This window comes from Gopherus flavomarginatus, chromosome 12 (assembly GCF_025201925.1).
Source record: "Gopherus flavomarginatus isolate rGopFla2 chromosome 12, rGopFla2.mat.asm, whole genome shotgun sequence".
Taxonomy (NCBI): domain Eukaryota; kingdom Metazoa; phylum Chordata; order Testudines; family Testudinidae; genus Gopherus; species Gopherus flavomarginatus.
In genome coordinates this window covers 24,955,061-24,972,105 of record NC_066628.1, presented here as the reverse complement: position 1 = coordinate 24,972,105, position 17,045 = coordinate 24,955,061, and the positions used below count along the sequence as shown (strand labels likewise).

At 47.5% G+C, this 17,045-nt stretch overlaps 2 protein-coding genes across 3 annotated transcripts in view; one reads left to right on the top strand and one right to left on the bottom strand.

Moving 5' to 3' along the window:
• The window catches only part of LOC127032454 (butyrophilin subfamily 1 member A1-like), a 199,953-nt gene extending 196,081 nt beyond the window's left edge, over positions 1 to 3,872 (top strand). Inside the window, exon 9 of the transcript XR_007768836.1 lies at positions 3,845 to 3,872. The gene's annotated coding sequence lies outside the window, so the exon portion shown is untranslated. The remainder of the gene's footprint in view (positions 1 to 3,844) is intronic.
• Positions 1 to 17,045, bottom strand: part of LOC127032443 (zinc finger protein OZF-like) — a 605,001-nt gene that overhangs the window by 545,587 nt on the left and 42,369 nt on the right. The gene's annotated exons all lie outside the window — the stretch shown is intronic.

Below are 17,045 nucleotides of genomic sequence, written 5' to 3'. Positions count from 1 at the left end.
CATGGGGGTGAAGGGTCCTGGTCTACAGAGGACGTGTTTCCCAGTGATACTGACTGTGGTGGGATTCATTCTGGTAAGAGATTGATCCAGGAAGCAGTTTTGAAGATGCTGTGTCTTTTCTCCACAGCACGTTCACTGTCTGCTAGCGCAGGGCTGAGCTAACAGGTCTGCTCCCCTCGTTCAGGTCATGTAGTTGTCAGTCTTATTCCACCAGGTCAAATTAACACGCTACCGGAAACCCTCCAGTTCCCCACAACCCATTCCCTGCATGGCTACCTGCTGCTCCTCACTCTGCCAGTGTAACTTTGCCTGGGCTATTTGCCTCTGGTACCAGTTATTAACATCTGTGTATCCTCTCCTTTGCTGCCCTGTCACAATTTGCTGCTTTTGCCTTTCCCCATCCTACAGACCAAGGGCAGTAAGTTGTGATGGATGGAGGCATTCCCACCACAATTTGGTACCTCTCACCTTTCCCCACTTTCTGGTAACAAACTGTCATGGATGGGGTTCATCTATCATAGTTGTACCACCTCTGCCTTTCTCCATCCTTTGGTCCTGGGCTGGTAAATTCTGAATGATGGGGACATTCTCATCACAATTTGCTATCTTTTGTATTTCCCTTCCTCAATATCTTTCCCTATCTCCTAATGTCAAGGCTTATTCCCCACTCTGGCACTCTGAGTGCAGAAGGTGGGGGCCCGCAAGGATTCTAAAAATTATTATTGGCCACTCCAGGCTGGTATTAAACTCCCAAAGTCACAGCTTCTCTCTGACCTTAGATGTGTAGATGCTGCCACCACCCAAGTGCAAGCCACATGCCCTTTTGAGAACTCAGGAAGGAACACTTGGGAATTCCTTCCTGTGGGGTACCCATAAGCCCTTTCACACACACACCCAGGGAAGAGCTGAGAAAGAAAACAAAGGAAATTAGCTGTTGCCACCAGCTAATCAAACAACATATGCACAAACTTCTTAGGACACATACACAAAAAACCCAATCCTGTTCTTTAAAAAGGTAAATGTTATTAAAAATAAAAAGAAAGAAAATACATCTGGAACTTAGGCTATTGCTAGAATTAAGAAGAGCAAATATAATAATTAAGCATCAAGAATGGTTTTCTTGAGGTCCAGCTTAAAGGTTACAAGCAAAATAAAAGCATTTGGGGTTAGCACCGAGGAATCCACAAGCCAATAAGAAATAAAAGAAATAACCCTAATTACGTCTTCCTAGACATTTCCTGATCTACTTACATATCTGAGGTTCAGATAAGTAGTTCTAGGTATGATCTGATGATTTTCCATACCTGGCTTAAAGCTTCTTATAGCATTGTTGCTATGTGTCTTCTCTCTCCGGATAACAACAGACAGACAGACAAAGGGGAAGTTTTTCCCCCCGATTTTAGAAAGTTCTAGCCTTCCCATTGGCTCTTTTGGTCAGGTGACCACTCCCTTCCCTTTACCTATGCAGTGAGACTTTTTAACCCTTTACAGGTAAATCATGTAGAGAACAGCTACCAAGGATTCTATAGCTAACTGACTGGATAGGTGCCCCCTCTCATTTATCATACCTAGTCCGGGGCAGAAAGTTGTGATACAGGGCATGCCTGGCACAATTTGCTACTTCTACCATTGCCCATCAGCGCAGTATTGCCAACTTCAGGAGAGCAAAAATCATGAGTCTGACCTCCAAAAATTATGAGATTGGCCCCAAAATTATGACATTTTAATAAAAGATTATATTGTGTTTTTAGGTCAGTCTTTTGGTTTTTGAACTCCCCCTGCGCATCACTGGAGTGTGTGCATGTGACGATTAGTGCCACTCACTCTCCTGCATACTGGGTAGGGTGATTTTGGCCCCTGTTACAGGAGCTCTCAGCCCCACATCTGCCCACCTCTTGCCCAGCAATTAATCATGTCCCCCAGTTCCTCAGTTCAGACCCCCTGTCATAAACAGGTTAAGGGTTAATGTCTCTTTTACCTGTAAAGGGTTAAGAAGCTCAGTAAACCTGGCTGACACCTGACCAGAGGACCAATAGGGGGACAAGATATTTTCAAACCTTAGTGGAGGGAAGTCTTTGTTTGTGCTTTTTGTTTTGTTCGTTGTTCGCTCTTGGGACTAAGAGGGACCAGACGTACACCCAGGCTCTCCAAATCTTTCTGAATCAGTCTTTCATGTTTCAAAATTGTAAGTAATAGCCAAGCAAGGCAGATTAGTCTTATTTTTGTTTCCTCAACTTGTAAATGTTTCTTTTGCTGGAAAGATTTTTACCTCTGTTTGCTGTAACTCTGAACCTGAGGCTAGAGGGGGTTTCCTCTGGGCTATATAAATCTAAGTACCCTCTAAAGCATTTTCCATCCTGATTTTACAGAGATAATTTTTACCTTTTCTTTCTTTAATTAAAAGCTTTCTTTTTAAGAATGTGATTGATTTTCCTTGTTTTAAGATCCAAGGGGATTGGGTCTGAACTCACCAGGGATTGGTGGGGGGGAAAGGAGGGGGGGATGGTTAATTCCTCCTTGTTTTAAGATCCAAGGAGTTTGGATCTGTGTGAAGCCTCTCAAGGCAACCCAGGGAGGGGAAAGTCTGGGGGGAAAAGAGGGGGGATGGTTAATTTCTCCTTGTTTTAAGATCCAAGGAGTTTGGATCTGTGTCCCCCAGGGAAGGTTTTGGGGGAACAGAAAGTGTGCCAGACACTAAATTCTGGCTGGTGGCAGTGTACTAGATCTAAGCTAGTAATTAAGCTTAGAAGTGTTCATGCAGGTCCCCACTTTTTGTACTCTAAAGTTCAAAGTGGGGAAAGAAACCTTGACATCCCCCAAAGGGCAGTGTGTGAGTCCCCCCCACTTCAGGGAGACTAGCCACACAGCCCAACCCCTTCCACCTGAGCCCCCCTACACCTGCCAGAGCCCCGAGCCCTCCCAATGCACCTCCCATCCCCGAGTCCCCCCATCACACCACTAGCCTCCACCGGATGCTGGAGCCCTGAGCCTTCCCCCCTATGACTGGAGGGGTCCCAGCTGAACAGCCCTGGGCCACCTGCCAGCCTCAGGGGCAGCTCGCCTCCCTGCCAGCCTCAGTGCCTGCCTGCTCGCCGTTCCCATTGTCCAGTTACCTGCTGGCCCCAGCACCAGCACCAGCACCGGGCTGCCCACTGGCCCCCGAGTTGGATTGCCGGCTAGCCCCAGTACTGGCCAGGTCACCAGGCTGCCCATTGACCCCAGCGCTGGGTCACCAGCCAGCCTCAGCACCAGCCCCAGTGCAGGGTCACCTGCTGCCCTCAGCCACCTGCTGGCCTCTGTTAGGATATAGATATTCAGGCCTGCCTGCAAAGGCCTATACTTTAAGAATTTAGGTGTATTCTTATCACTTAGCTAGTTATAGAGGTATAAAAGAAAGTAAAAAATCACTGTCTGTGTAGTGGCCTTCTCTTACTGTGACAGTCTGAGGCCTCGTTCTTTAGCAGCCATAAACTGGGAAATGTATGGTCACGTCCTCACATTCCAAACTAGTCATATTAAAATAAGGCAATCTGGGGCTGTTAGGAAGGTGATTCGATCTATCACCTCCAGAGAAAGGAAAGAGCCTAGAAATTTAGTTTTATAGTTTTCTGTCTGGTAAGAACTCACTTAACAATAGACACAGCTGGAGAACCCTTATGTCTGTATAGATATAGTTGTGAAATCCTTACTTCTGTATTGTTTTGTACGTTTATTTGCATGGTCTCTGTCTGGTTCTGTGATTGTTTCTGTTGCCGTATAATTAATTTTGCAAGGTGTAAACTAATTAAGGTGGTGGGATATAATTGATTAGCTAATCATGTTACAATACGTTAGGATTGGTTAGGTAAATTTTAGTAGAATGATTGGTTAAGGTATAGCTGAAAATATTACTATATAAATGAGGGGCAAACAGGAAGTAAGTTGGGATTCGAAAAATAAGGAAAAGGAACTTGAATTTAAGCTTGCTGGAAGGTCACCCCAATAAACATCGAATTGTTTGCACCTTTGGACTTCAGGTATTGTTGCTCTATGTTCATGTGAGAAGGACCAGAGAAGGGTGAGAGTGAAGGAATAAGCCCCCTAACAGCCTCCAATAGGAGCTGAGCTGCCGCTGGCTTGGAGAAGAGGGTGCAGCATGGGCAGGGTCAGGCTTTGGCTTTGGGGAGGCTTAGCATCCCCAAGCCAATTATACCTACCACCCATAGAATCATAGAACCATTGAATATTTGGGTTGGAAGAGACCTCAGGAGTCATCTAGTCCAACCCTCTGCTCAAAGCAGGACAAACACCAACTAAATCATCCCAGCCAGGGCTTTGTAAAGCAGGGCCTTGAAAACCTCTAAGGATGGAGATTCCACCACCTCCCTAGGTAACCCATTCCAGTGCTTCACCACCCTCCTAGTGAAATAGTGTTTCCTAATATCCAACCTAGACCTCCCCCACTACAACTTGAGACCATTTCTCCTTGTTCTGTCATCTGCCACCACTGAGAACAGCCAAGTTCCATCTTCTTTGGAACCCCCCCTTTAGGTAGTTGAAGGCTGCAATCAAATGCCCCCTCACTCTTCTCTTCTGCAGATTAAACAAGCCAAGTTTCCCTCAGCCTCCCCTTGTAAGTCATGTGCCCCAGCCCCCTAATCATTTTTGTTGCCCTCTGCTGGACTATCTCCAATTTGTCCACATCCCTTCTGTAGTGGGGGGATCAAAACCAGATGCAGTACTCCAGGTGTGGCCTTACCAGTGCCAAATAGAGGGGAATAATCACTTCCCTTGATCTACTGGCAAGGCTTCTACTAATACAGCCCAATATGCTGATATCCTTCTTGGCAACAAGGGCACACTGCTGACTCATATCCAGCTTCTCGTCCACTGGAATCCCCAGGTCCTTTTCTGCAGAATTGATGCTTAGCCATTCGGTCCCTAGTCTGTAGCAGTGTGTGGGATTCTTCCGTCCTAAGCGCAGAACTCTGCACTTGTCCTTGTTGAACCTCATCAGATTTCTTTTGGCCCAATCCTCCAATTTGTCTAAGTCACTCTGGACTCTATCCCTACCCTCCAGTGTATCTACTTCTCCCCCCAGCTTAGTGTCAGCTGTGAACTTGCTGAGGGTGCAATCCATCCCATCATCCAGATCATTAATAAAGATGTTGAACAAAACCGGTCACAGGACCGACCCCTGGGGCACTCCGCTTGATACTGGCTGCCAACTAGGCATCGAGCCATTGATCACTACCCATTGAGCCTGACAATCTAGCCAGCTTTCTATCCACCTTATAGTCCATTCATCCAATCCATACTTCTTTAACTTGCTGGCAAGAATACCATATCAAGACCCTATCAAAAGCTTTGTTAAAATCAAGATATATCACATCCACCAATTCCCCCATATCCCCAGAGTCAGTTATCTCATCATAGAAAGCAAATAGGTTGGTCAGGCATGACTTGCCCTTGGTGAATCCATGTTGACTGTTCCTGATCACTTTCCTCTCCTTCACCTTCCTCCGCCCCCACCCAACCCCTTCCCCCAAATCCCCACGTCTGCACCGCCTCTTCCCGCCCCTGCTTCACTCCCACCCTACCTCTTCCCGATCTCGATCCCACTCCACCTCTTTCTGCCCAGTTCCGCCTCCTCAACTGAGTGCACCCCATTCCTATTCCTCCCCAGGCTGCACTTCCTGTACACTGCAGAACAGCTGATTGCTGTGGACTGGAGGTGCTGGAAGGCAGAGGGAAGAGTTGATCAGTAGGGCTGCTGGTGAACAGGAGGCACTCGAGGGATGGAGGAAAGCTGGCTGCCAGCACTATTTTTTTTCCTTAGGTGCTTCAGGGCTGGAGAACCCATAGAGTCGCTGCCTATGGAGGTGCATGCACATGTACACACAAAGCATCCATGATCATGGAGTGACAGACAAAAGCTGACATTCCCCATGACCCAAAGGAGTCTGCCTACAAACAGACCTTGCAGCCTGTGTCAATGCAGGTTAATAACACAAAGCTACCAAATACTCCCGGTTTCTCTTCTCTCTACCCAATTTAAATCCCGGGAACTTTTCTCTCTCTTCCCTCAGAATCATCAAATGGATCTGGATTTTTCCTGAATTAACAGAAATGATTTGGGTGGTTTGATTTTTATTTTTATTGGTGAACCAAAAAAACAAACAAACCCCAACAAAAATAAGATTCCATTGCTGACTGGAGAAGGTTTATGATATCAGAGATACTAAGGAAGTGGAGTCATATTAATGGACAGGGGTGGCTCCAGGCACCAGCACCCTAAGCGCGTGCCTGGGGCGGCAAGCCACAGGGGGCGCTCTGCCTGTCACCACAAGGGCAGCAGGCAGGCTGCCTTCGGTGGCGTGCCTGCAGAGGGTCTGCTGGTCTCGCAGCTTCAGTGGACCTCCCGCAGGCTGCCGCCAAATCTGTGGGACTGGGGACCTCCCGCAGGCAAGCCGCCGAAGGCAGCCTGCCTGCCATGCTTGAGGCGGCAAAATATCTAGAGCCGTCCCTGTTAATGGAGACTGGAATTGTTTTATATTCAGACTCTGAAATTATTTGACTTCGTGTATCCACTGATTTACACCAACATGAAACTGAGGTCACACCCTTGGATTTTCTCTCGCTGTGTGAAACAACCTGTTTTTGAGAAGGTTTAACTAAGAAAGTGACACAAATCCCAAAAGCCCCCAGGGTTAGAAATCTGGGCTGGGAGTCTCAGTGGAGCCCAATTCCCATTGAATTTCAGCCCCGAAGCCCTGGGGATGGTACTGTCTGCACAGAACTGGTCTTAGCACTAGGACAACCCCATTAAACATGCTGATTTTTGTTTAGAATGGTTGAGGTTTGCTCTAGTGCTGTCCTGAACTCTTCTAGTGACAGTGCCGCCTGGGAAGCTATTCCACAGCTCCCAGCAAAGATCCCAGCAGCAGCGGGTTCTAGGGATTTGAAAACGCCACACTGTGGGAGAGCAGTGTAAGGGCTAATGGAACCATTGTAGCTAGTCCTTCAGACGGACACAGGGCAGCACCACTCGGGTTAGTTTTGCTGCAATCAAGTTCAATCCCAATGAATCTGACATGGACCTGGGCAGCCTGGAGCCCTCTTGTGCCTGAGCTCAAGATGCTCAGGGACACACCGTGTTTAACACAGTGAGCTCCTCTAGTGCAGACCAGCACCTCAGTTTAACCCCTCATGGAGCAACATGGGAATTCAGAATCCCAAGAAGAGACTTCATCTCCTTGCAGGTCTTGGGACCTTTCTCAAGGAGTCTTTCCCTTCTAACAGACTGCACTGCTGCTAGGTGCTGCCAGGGCAGCAGCAGCAGCAGGATCTCATGGTTTGGGCACTGGCGTGGGCCTTGAGAAACTTTGGTGCTATTTCCCACCCTGCCACTGTCCTGCTGGATGGCCTCAGGCAATTAACTTCCTCTCTCTGGGCCTCAGTTTCCCCTCTCACTCTGCATTTTTCTTCTCAGGGATTGTCAAAACAGGGATTGTCCCTCACACTGTTTCCTGTCAGTTCCATCAGAATCAAGGTCAGATCTCATCTGGGGTCTGTAGCGGCTACTGGGATGCAAATAACAACGATGATGATAAATGCTAAGATACAAATCAGCAATGACAGCACCAACTTTTTAATTTGACATTCTCCAGCTTGAAGACAACACTCTGACATACACCAGCCTGTAGGCACTGTGATTTAAGCCTCACCAATCATTTAACAGCCTCTATTCTGTAACCCTTCTGCCCATCAGAGTTGGCAGCAACAAAGGCTGGGTTCAGTATCCAGGGGTTCTGTTTCAATAACACAATGCAAAACTGGTTTGAGCCCCCACCCGGTGACCTGGGACAATTACATACCAGGCCTCCACATACTCACACCAGGCACCTCTAAGAGGCAATACTTCCCCTCTCGCAAGCACAGAGTCTAAGTGTAGCAAAAACCTTTTAATAAAGGAGGGAAACAATGTGGCATTATGTTGAGGAAACATCACAACCAGGATTCATAACAAACCATGAGCAACAGAAGACCCACCTCCAATTAGATTGGGCCGTGTCCTTTCCCTTTGGTTCTTGAGTCCAACAACCCAAAAGTCACCCCACCCACAGTTTCTGACCTTGGTCAGTGCAGCCCCAGAGTTCAGAAGTTCATCTGCAGAGTTGACCTCCCAGCCTGGGTGTAAGGGGAGGGAGGTATGGGGGCAGCTTACATGCTCTGCTGCTCAGGTCGATGGCTGATTGCCATGCCTCTCTGTGGGGTTCTGCTGCAGTCTCTCCTCCAGCCACCTTAGGTTCTTAAGTCCAATCACCCCGAAGTCCAACAACCCGAAAGTCTCTGGTCAATGCCACCCCAGAGTTCAAAAGTTTATCTGCAGAGTTTTACCCCTCCCCCCAGCCTGGGTGGAAATGGGGGGGGGCAATACACAGGGTGTTAAGGGGCACCTTACGTGGGCCAGGGCCAACTGCTCCACCTCTCCGTGGATTTCTGCTGCAACCTTCACCATGACCAGCTCCACTCCACCAACTGCACCACTCCTCCAGCCAACCCATGAGCCGCTCCAGCTGTCCTCGCAAACCACTCCACTCCACTCCACTCACTGTTCTGTGGGCTGCTCCAATATGCCGCAAACTGCTCCTCTCTGCCAGCCACTTAGCACTAGATCTTCAGGCTCCCCCACTAGTTAACACAACACTCAGTGATCTCCGCTCTGTAAGCTTAACTCTTTTAGTGATTTCAGCTCATAGTAGGGGAGCCCTGGTGCTGGTGCACCATTAGCCCAACATGAATTCAGCTCAGCAGCCTCTAGATAGACTCCTAACAGACTCAAAATTAGCTCTGCTCTTCAACAGTAGAGAAAGAAGAATGTGCAATTGGTGTTCTAGGCTTCAAAAGGGGCCCATACCATCAGGTGCACACACCAGTCCCCAACATCTCTCCTTTCACTAGGGTTTTGGCACCCATGACCCTTGTCTAGCAAGTGCTACTTAATTGATGTTGATACATCTCTGTCATAAAGCAGTCTCATAGTTCCTCATTCACATAATCAGGGTGACAACACTTTATACCTCCTGCCCCAATAACAAAGAAATTGAGGATCCCAGAGCTGTCAAAATAACCATCCCAGGCTGCCGTGGACTATGCTAGGCGGGGTGGATGTGTCAATGCAAATACTTGAAATTCCTTTCCACACTCCCCCTAATTCACCACCAGATGTCAATGTAGAGCTCATCCTGACTCTGCTTACCTCTGCAATAATTTGTTGCCATAAATCTTCCTGGTCAGCAATTTTCAGGGGAGGGAGGAAGGGGCCATGAACAAGGGCTTGTTTATGTAGCTGGGAAAGAAAGAGAGGGGAAAATAATACTGCTTTACACAAAACGTATAATTTAGAGTCCCACATTACTTATGCAGCTGTGAGCTTATCTATCCCCAACAAGCTGATGGGGAGGGTGAGGGATGACACTCATCTATCAAGCAGAGAAATGGTGCCTGCCTGTGATTTACTCCCTAATACCATACCAACACACCAGCAGTTTCCCAGGTCTCTACTTAACCCTTACATATCCCAACATAAACCAAACCAACCCCCACAACAAGAGGCACCTGAAAAAGTACTGTCTCTGACTTCACTTTTCCAAGGTCTTCTCCGTGCTCTCTTCCTCCCGAAACGAGAATGATACACCTAGACCAACCAATCCAATTTAGACCCTAATGCAGCTCTCCCTCCACAGGATGTTGGAGAAAAACAGAAGCAAAAAACCTAAAAGGTCAGCTGCAAGCACCCAAAGCAAGAATCCTACCCCAGACCAACAAGCCACCCTCACAAGGAAGGCACTCGGCATACCTTAGAATTTTGGCACAAAGAACAGGCTGCTTAAGGGTGCAAAGCTAAGCAGTCTCAGTTAAGCATTGCAGAATCAAGGATGTCTGGGCCTTGTTAATTCAGCCGGCTTGTGTCTGTGCCTTACTATATAATCTTTAATGAGCAAATCACACACTGCAGTGTTCATTAACACAGGACCTATCTCATTCAGGGTATGTCTACACTAGGGAAAAAACAAACAAACCACTGCAGCAAGTCTCTGAGCCTGAGGCAGCTGACTCAGGGTCACAAGGGGGAGCTCAGGCTGCAGGGCTAAAGTACCAGTGTAGATGCTTGGGCTGGATCCTGGGGTCTGAGCTCACCCCTGCACCGCCTTGCCAAGTTTCAGAGGTCAGGCTCCAGTCCAAACCCAAATATTGAAATTGCTATTTTAGCCCCAAAGCCCAGTCAATTCACCTGGGCTCTGAAAGTTGTCATGGGTCTTTATTCGCAGTTTAGACATACTCGAAATCTTTTTACACTCTGGGGGTCTATGATGGAGCACACATGTCCCTGATCCATCTTTATGGAATTAAACAGGACCTCCTGGCTTGTCCCAGTGACAGTAATAGGGTTAGATTTGTAAATGGCTAACCACTCCCAAAACAAATATTCTCCCCTCTCCTCTGCATCACCCTCTCTGCTCTGTCTTATTTAGTCAGGGTAAACCACCCTGACTCCCTCAGACAAACCATGTGTGGTGTTAGTTACTTCTCTGTCTGTGCCACAAATTGTTCCTTTTCTCTCTTTGTTTGTGATGTTGGAACCTTTAAAACTGAAATCCATTTTCTGGGGCTTACCCGGAACCTTGTATGGGCTGAGCTGTGACCTACAGACTCGGAAATAATAAAACAGATTCCCCATGAAAGATAAAATCCCTCTGTGACATTATTGACATAAACTGTGATCGTATTGATCATTGTTGCAACCACTGTTATATATTTGCAGCAAATATTGTACAAAGGTTGTCGTATGAAGTGTCGAAAGGTTATGATTTGCTGATTATGTTTATGCTATCTGTATTGGGTATCATTTTTGTAGTTGAAGATATGAATATTGGCTATGTACTTGTATCTCAATGTGTTTTTATTCTAAGTAGCCTCAGTGAAGCATTTGATCAGTTTCTTGGGAAAGAAATATTCTCAGTAAGTGCCCAATCAAGAAACATGTAACTGACAATGAACTTTGGGAGACATCAATCCATATCGGAGCTTTCCTGGGAATGTTCAAACTAACATGTAAACAATGGCATCGGAAAGAACTGAGTCATGCATAGACATGTGACTTGCCCATGTGACTCCAAACTCCATTTTGTAGCTGTGATTCTGAACAGGAAAATAAAGGGGTTTCTGCCCACAAGAGAAAGAATATAAAATGCCCTGGAAACCCCTCCATTTTTATTTCAGCTGGCTCAAGAGATGGCCTCTCCACCCCAAAGAGATGCCTGAAAGAAACTGAAACAAAGGACAGTAAATATGGAGGTGTGAATGACTGCTGGACCCAAATTAGGAAGGAGTCTAGTCTATGAAAGAAGCTTATTGGAACATCTCTGACGATGAGATATACCTGCATTTAGTTTCCTACTATATTAGGCTTAGCTTTGCGTGTTTTTATTGTGCTTGGTAATTCATTTTGTTCTGTCTGTTATTACTTGGAACCACTTAAATCCTACTTTTTATATTTAATAAAATCACTTTTTGCTTATTAATTAACCCAGAGCAAACAGCTATGCATATCTCTCTATCAGTGTTATAGAGGGCGAACAATTTATGAGTTTATCCCACATAAGCTTTATACAGAGTAAAATGGATTTATTTGGGGTTTGGATCCCATTGGGAACTGGGTATCTGGGTTCTAAAGACAGGAGTACTTCTTAAGCTGTTTTCAGTTAAGCCTGCAGCTTTTGGGGGACGTGGTTCAGACCTGGGTCTGTGTTTGCAGCAGGCTAGTGGCTCTAGCTCAACAAGACAGGGTACTGAAGTCCCAAGCTGCCAGGGAAAACAGGCTCAGAGGTAGTCTCAGCACATCAGGTGGCAGTCCCAAGATGGTCTCTGTGACCCAACCCTTCACACCCTCTTCAGTTTAAGGCTCTGTCACATCCTGAGTGCAATCCAGACCAGAGAAGTGCTGGGTCAGTTCTAACCCTAGAACCCGAGTGTCTCACAACACTTGGCCTCCATGTCCCTCTGTCTGGGAAGCCCATAGTCAGACCAAGACTGCATTCTGTGTATTGGGCAACCTTGGCCCAATGCTTTGTGCCTGCCTCCAGTACCCTGGACTAGGGTAGCGAGTTATATGGGCTTGTGGTGCCCAAGCTCCAGCAATATTCAGAGCTCCACTAATGTTTGGGGTCGGGTCTCTCCCCCGGCCCCACCTGCCGCCTGCGCGCGCCTCCCCTGAGTGTCCCCCAGTCCCCATTTGCTGCCTCCGGGCACCTCCCCTGGATTCCAGAGCATCTCTGCCTCTCCTCTGCAGCTCCCTGCTGCCTCCACTCTGCTGGTTCTAGGCATCAACTGCCCCCACAGGTCTAGTGCCCCTCATCTCGATTGCCAGGGCAGACTGACCCTGACCCTGCCCTTCTGCCTCAGACCCTTTCATTTTCTGGTGGGACCCTCCACCAACACAGGGGGCCCCCCTGCCTGCAGTCACTGCTGCTGCCCCATGCAGGGCAAGGGGAAGCCGCATACCCCACCCCCAGTGAGGGGCAGCAGCAGCGTAGAAGGTGCATATGTGATGGCAGATCCCCCCCCCCCGGCACCCACCACAGGGGAGGTGAAGGGGCTTCCTGGACCTGAGAGGGGCCCTAGGAGCACATGCAATGACAGTGGTGTGAGGTGAGTGTGGTGCGGCGGGGCCAGGGGGAACCCACCCCCCGAGCTCGGTGCTGCCGGAAGGGAGAGAGCTGGGGAGAGTTCTCCTCTCTGGCCTGCCTGCATTCCAAACTCCTCATCCCCAGCCCCGCTCCACCCCAGATCCCGTACTCCCAGCCAGATCCCTCACCTCCCACACCCTAACCCTCTGCCCTAGCCCTGAGCCCCCCAACCCCAAACTCCTCATCCCCAGCCCCACCCCAGAACCCTCACATTTTTACATTATTTTAAAAAATATAAAGTAACTCCTTGCTTAACACTGTAGTTATGTTTCTGAAAAATGCTCCGTCCTGAGCCCTGTCATGTGTCCGCCCCCCGCCTCTTTGGGGAGGGGGACACCCTGACATTATTACCCCTCTTCCCCACCCCCCCAGCAAGCAGGAGGCTCCCAGGAGCAGCTCCAACGCAGAGGGCAAGAGCAGCACATTGCAGTGGGGGGAGGGACAGCTGACCTGCCCAGGAACTGATAGTCTGCTGGGCAGCTGCCCCAAGGGGAACTTAAGGGAGCAGGGGGCTGTTGTGGCGCTGCCAGTCCACCCTTTTTCCAAGCCCACACCACTAACTCCAACAGGCTGCTCTTTCTGCAAGCAGTGGACAAAGCAGTTAGCTGCTAAACAACGTTATAAGGGAACATTGCACAACTTTAAACAAGCATTTTCTCTAATTCAGAGGTTCTCAAACTGTGGTCTGCAAGCTCCATTCCGATGGTCCACAGATAGTTCCCTCTAAGGTGTGCACCTGGGTGGCCACACATGAGAGAATGAAGGGCCCCCTGCCTAATTAGTGGAGCCCCGCAGGCATGGCTCCACTAATTAGGTGCCTGGACCCTGGAGAATATGCAAATGTAAGGTCAGGTGGTGGCCTTGAGGGGAATAGGGGGTAAATGGGAGGGTGCAGTGATGTGAGAAGAGGGGGTAGGGGGAATTTGGAACATGCAGGGTTGTGGTGGCCAGAGAAAGGCAACTTTCCCCAGCTCCAGGGCTGCAGCTGCCAGAGAGAGATGGCCCTCCTTTCCAATGCCAGCTCAGGGGCTGCTGCCGCAGGGGAGAGAGGGAGAGACTCCTCTCCTTCCCAGCCTCAGCTCGGGGGCTGCCACGGCGGGGGAGAGAGGGCACATCCATCACATTAGAAAGGTAAAACTACTGCTATTAAAATATGAGTTGTGTGCTTTTATGTGTAGAACATAGCGCTTTTATGCAAAGTGCTTTACAACAGTTAGCTAATGGTACAAACAACATTTGGAAAGATCATTAAGTGGTCTGCTGAGACCATCAGCAATTTTCAGGTGGCCCAGGGGAAAAAAAAAGTTTGAGAACCAACCCTCTAATTGATCAGCAATGTAATAACAAAACAACATTAACTGGGATGACTAAGTGAGGAGTTACTGTATATTGGCTTACAAGGCAGGTGTGGGTGATGGGACTTGGACCTGTTCTGGGCACCACCAAAAATTATACAAACCTGCTGCCCCTGCCCTGGACTTCCACCCGCCTCCCACAACAATGGGTGACGAGACTTCACACTCTGACCAGCCTCAAAGGTTTCCAGGAAGGGGTTGTGACTGATTGGATCACAGAAATCCCCTTGGGGCTGCCAGATGATGTGCCAAGACTACTTCTGCCCCTGCTTTCTGGCCCTCACAGCTTGGGACTTCAGTGCCCTGCCTGGTTTGAGCCAGACCCGCTAGCCTACTGCAAACCTAGACCCAGCTCTGAACCACATCCCTTAACAGCTGTGATGTTAGGATATAGGTATTCAGGCCTGTCTGCAAAGGCCTATACTTTAAGACTTTAGGTGTATTCTTATCACTAAGTTAGTTATAGAGGTATAAAAGAAAGAATCAAAATCACTGTCTGCCAGTGTAAGGGCTTTCTCTTACTGTGACAGTCTGAGGCCTAGTTCTTAGGCTAAGGCCTTCAGCTAAGCAGCAAAGGGCAGCCATAAACTGGGAAATGTATGGTCACATCCTTACATTCCAAACTAGTCACATTGAAATAAGGTGCTATTGGGCTGTTAGGAATACAATCCTATCCTGATATTCCTATCACCTCCAGAGAAAGGGAAGAGCCTAGAAGATGTAAAAGGAAACTTAGTTTGATAGCATCCTGTCTGGCAAGAACTCACTTATCAATAGCTGGGATGTGAAATCCTCATTTCTGTATTGTTCTGTCACTGTAGTCTCCACTTCCCTATTGTTTGTCTGTATAATCTCTGTCTGGTTCCGTGATTGTTTCTATCTGCTGTATAATTAATTTTGTTGGGTGTAAACTAATTAAGGTGGTGGGATATAATTGGTTAAATAACCATGTTGCAATATGTTAGGATTGGTTAGTTAAATTTCAGTAAAATGATTGGCTAAGGTATAGCTAAGTAAAACTCAAGTTTTACTATATAGTCTGCAGTCAATCAGGAAGTAAGGGGGGAATGGGAACAGGGACTGGGGTTGGGGGAATTGGGATCATGTTTTACTAAGGGGGGAAATGGGAACAGGGAATGGGAACAGGGACACAGTCAAGTCTCTGTGGTGTCAGAGCTGGGAAAGGAGACACAAAGGAAGGAAACTGGAATCATTCTCACTGGAAGTTCACTCCAATAAACACTGAATTGTTTGCACCTTCAGACTTCGGGTATTGTTGCTTTCTGTTCATGCAAGAAGGATCAGGGAAGTGAGAAGGTGAAGGAATAAATCCCCTAACATGCAGGCTTAAACTGAAAGCAGTTTAAGAAGTGTTCCTGTCTTTAACACTCAGATGTCCAACTCCCAATGGGGTCCAAACCCCAAATACATCCATTTTACCCTGTATAAAACTTATAGAGGATAAATTCATAAATTGTTTTCCCTCTGTAACACTGATAGAGAGATATGCACAGCTGATTGCCCCACTGCTCAGATATTAATACATACTCTGGGTTAATTAATAAGTAAAAAGTGATTTTATTATATACAGAAAGTAGGATTTAAGTAGTGCCAACTAATAGTAGACAGAACAAAATGAATTACCAAGCAAAATAAAATAGAACACACAAGTCTGAGTCTAATACAGTAAGAAAACTGAGTACAGATGAAAACCTCACCCTTAGAGGAATTCCAGTAAGCTTCCTTTTACGGACTAGTCTTCTTCTAGTCTGGGTCCAGTTTCTTTCAGGTATCCTTGGGCGTGGAGAGGCTCTCTCTTTAGCCAGCTGAAGACAAAATGGAGGGGTCTCCCATGGGCTTAAATAGACTTTCTCTTGTGGGTGGAGACCCCCTCCTCTCTCCTATGCAAAGTCCAGCTCCAAGATGGAGTTTTGGAATCACATGGGCAAGTCACATGTCCATGCCTGACTCCATTTTTACAGGCAGCAGCCATTGCTTACATGCTACCTTGAACGTCCTCAGGTAGATTTCTTATGTGGATTGGAGTCTTCTGAGATTCATTGTCCTTTAAGTGTTTCTTGATTGGGCATATATTTACACATTCCTTTCTCAAAAACTGACCAGATGCTCTACTAAGGCTGCTTAGAAATCAAGCAAGTATGCAGCCAATATTCATAACTTCCAGTGCAAAAATGATACATGCATACAAATAGGAGGAATGTAATCAGTAGATCATAACCTTTACAGAGATGTTACATGGCTTATGTAGATAAAACATATTCCAGTTATGTCATATATATGCAAGCAGATTCAGGATGAGCTCTACCCTGACATCTGGTGGTGAATTATGGTGAGTGTGGAAAACAATTTCAGGGGCTGATCTTGTTTGCATAGGCACACCCACTCTGCCTAGCATAAGTCCATGGCAGCCCGAAATGGTCATTTTGACAGCTGTGGGATCCCCAATTTCTCAGTTATTGGGGCAGGAGGAATAAACTGTTGTTACCTTGATTATGTGCATGAAGAAGTATGTAACTGTTTTATGACAGAGGGTGTCACCATCAACTGTATAGCACTTGGTAGACAAGGGACATGGGTTCCAGAAGCCAGTGGGTTGGCTAGGCTAGGTGCAGGTTGCAGAGCAGTCTGCAGTAAAGGTGGAGCAGCCCATGGAACAGTGAGTGGAGTGGGAGCTGGGTATGGAGAAGATGACAGCAGAACTCCATGGAGAGGCAGGGTAGTCAGCCCTAGCCCACATAAGGTGCCCCTGAAAACCCTGTATCCCCCATGTCCACCCAGGCTGGGGAGGCAGGCAAAACTCTCTGCAGATAAACATTTGAACTCTGGGGAGTCATTGACCAGGGACAGAGACTTTTGGGTTGTTGGACTTTGGGCTGATTGGACTTAAGACCCTAAGGGGAAAAGGACACTGCCAAAACCTACTTGCTGGGTCTTTTGC